Below are 2777 nucleotides of genomic sequence, written 5' to 3'. Positions count from 1 at the left end.
CACCTACCGGTTTCCATGATGTTAATATCTGCACCTACCGGTTTCCATGTTAATATCTGCACCTACCGGTTTCCCTGTTTCCATGATGTTAATATCTGCACCTGTTATCCATGTTAATATCTGCACCTACCGGTTTCCATGATGTTAATATCTGCACCTACCTGTTTCCATGTTAATATCTGCACCTACCGGTTTCCATGATGTTAATATCTGCACCTACCGGTTTCCATGTTAATATCTGCACCTACCATGTTTCCATGTTAATACACCTACCGGTTTCCATGTTAATGTTTCCATGATGTTAATATCTGCACCTACCGGTTTCCCTGCACCTACCGGTTTCCATGTTAATATCTGCACCTACCGGTTTCCATGATGTTAATATCCACCTGTTTCCATGATGTTAATATCTGCACCTACCGGTTTCCATGATGTTAATATCTGCACCTACGGTTTCCATGATGTTGCACCTACCGGTTCCGTCCATGATGTTAATATCTGCACCTACCGGTTTCCATGATGTTAATATCTGGTTTCCATTTAATATCTGCACCTACCGGTTTCCATGTTAATATCTGCACCTACCGGTTTCCATGTTAATATTTCCATGTTAATATCTGCACCTACCGGTTTCCTGCATCCTACCGGTTTCCATGTTAATATCTGCACCTACCGGTTTCCATGATGTTAATATCTGCACCTACCGGTTTCCATGATGTTAATATCTGCACCTACCGGTTTCCATGATGTTAATATCTGCACCTACCGGTTTCCATGATGTTAATATCTGCACCTACCGGTTTCCATGATGTTAATATCTGCACCTACCGGTTTCCATGATGTTAATATCTGCACCTACCGGTTTCATGATGTTAATATCTGCACCTATGTTTCCATGATGTTAATATCTGCACCTACCGGTTTCCATGATGTTAATATCTGCACCTACCGGTTTCCATGATGTTAATATCTGCACCTACCGTTTCCATGTTAATATCTGCACCTATGTTTTAATATCTGCACCTACCTGTTTCCATGTTAATATCTGCACCTACCGTTTCCATGATGTTAATATTGCACCTATGATGTTAATATCTGCACCACCGGTTTCCATGATGTTAATATCTGCACCTATGTTTCCATGATGTTAATAACCTACCGGTTTCCTGCACCTACCGGTTTCCATGATGTTAATATCTGCACCTACCGGTTTCCATGTTAATATCTGCACCTACCGGTTTCATGATGTTAATATCTGCACCTACCGGTTTCCATGTTAATATCTGCACCTACCGGTTTCCATGATGTTAATATCTGCACCTTCCATGATGTTTTCATGATGTTAATATCTACCTACCGGTTTCCATGTTTCCATGATGTTAATATCTGCACCTACCGGTTTCCATGATGTTAATATCTGCACCTACCTGTTTCCATGATGTTAATATCTGCACCTACCGGTTTCCATGTTAATATCTGCACCTACCGGTTTCCATGTTAATATCTGTACCTACCTGTTTCCATGTTAATATCTAATACCTAATGTTTCCATGTTAATATCTGCACCTACTGTACCTACCTGTTTCATGTTAATATGTTAATATCTGTTAATACCTACCTACCGGTTTCCATGTTAATATCTGCACCTACCGGTTTCCATGTTAATATCTGCACCTACCTGTTTCCATGTTAATATCTGCACCTACCGGTTTCCATGATGTTAATATCTGCACCTACCGGTTTCCATGTTAATATCTGCACCTACCGGTTTCCATGTTAATATCTGCACCTACCGGTTTCCACCTGTTTAATGTTAATCTGCACCTACCGGTTTCCATGATGTTAATAATACCGGTTTCCATGTATCTGCACCTACCTGTTTCCATGTTAATATCTGCACCTACCGGTTTCCATGATGTTAATATCTGCACCTACCGGTTTCCATGTTAATAACCGGTTTCCATGTTAATATCTGCACCTATGATGTTAATATCTGCACCTACCGGTTTCCATGATGTTAATATCTGCACCTACCATGATGTTAATGTTAATATCTGCACCTACCGTTTCCATGTTTTCCATGTTTCCATGATGTTAATATCTGCACCTACCTGTTTCCATGTTAATATCTGCACCTACCGGTTTCCATGATGTTAATATCTGCACCTACCGGTTTCCATGATGTTAATATCTGCACCTACCGGTTTCCATGATGTTAATATCTGCACCTACCTGTTTCCATGTTAATATCTGCACCTACCTGTATCCATGTTAATATCTGCACCTACCGGTTTCCATGTTAATATCTGCACCTACCGGTTTCCATGATGTTAATATCTGCACCTACCTGTTACCATGTTAATATCTGCACCTACCTGTATCCATGTTAATATCTGCACCTACCGGTTTCCATGATGTTAATATCTGTACCTACCTGTATCCATGTTAATATCTGCACCTACCGGTTTCCATGATGTTAATATCTGCACCTACCGGTTTCCATGATGTTAATATCTGCACCTACCGGTTTCCATGTTAATATCTGCACCTACCGGTTTCCATGTTAATATCTGCACCTACCGGTTTCCATGGCCCCTCCAGTTGAAAAGCTTGGACATCACTGTGTATGATATTTTAAGCTTGACTGTATACCTTTCTTACTCATGGGATGGTGTAACTTCTGTTGATTTGGAGTGTTGCTCTGCTATTTCATGTTGCATATGAGATGTGATCAATAGAAACAAAACAAAAATCAGGAAAAGAATGTGTAACCAGTA

The sequence above is a fragment of the Oncorhynchus gorbuscha genome, linkage group LG02 (genome assembly GCF_021184085.1).
Source record: "Oncorhynchus gorbuscha isolate QuinsamMale2020 ecotype Even-year linkage group LG02, OgorEven_v1.0, whole genome shotgun sequence".
Classification (NCBI taxonomy): Eukaryota; Metazoa; Chordata; class Actinopteri; order Salmoniformes; family Salmonidae; genus Oncorhynchus; species Oncorhynchus gorbuscha.
The sequence above is the reverse complement of the archived record's forward strand: the minus strand, read 5'-3'. Positions refer to the sequence as shown.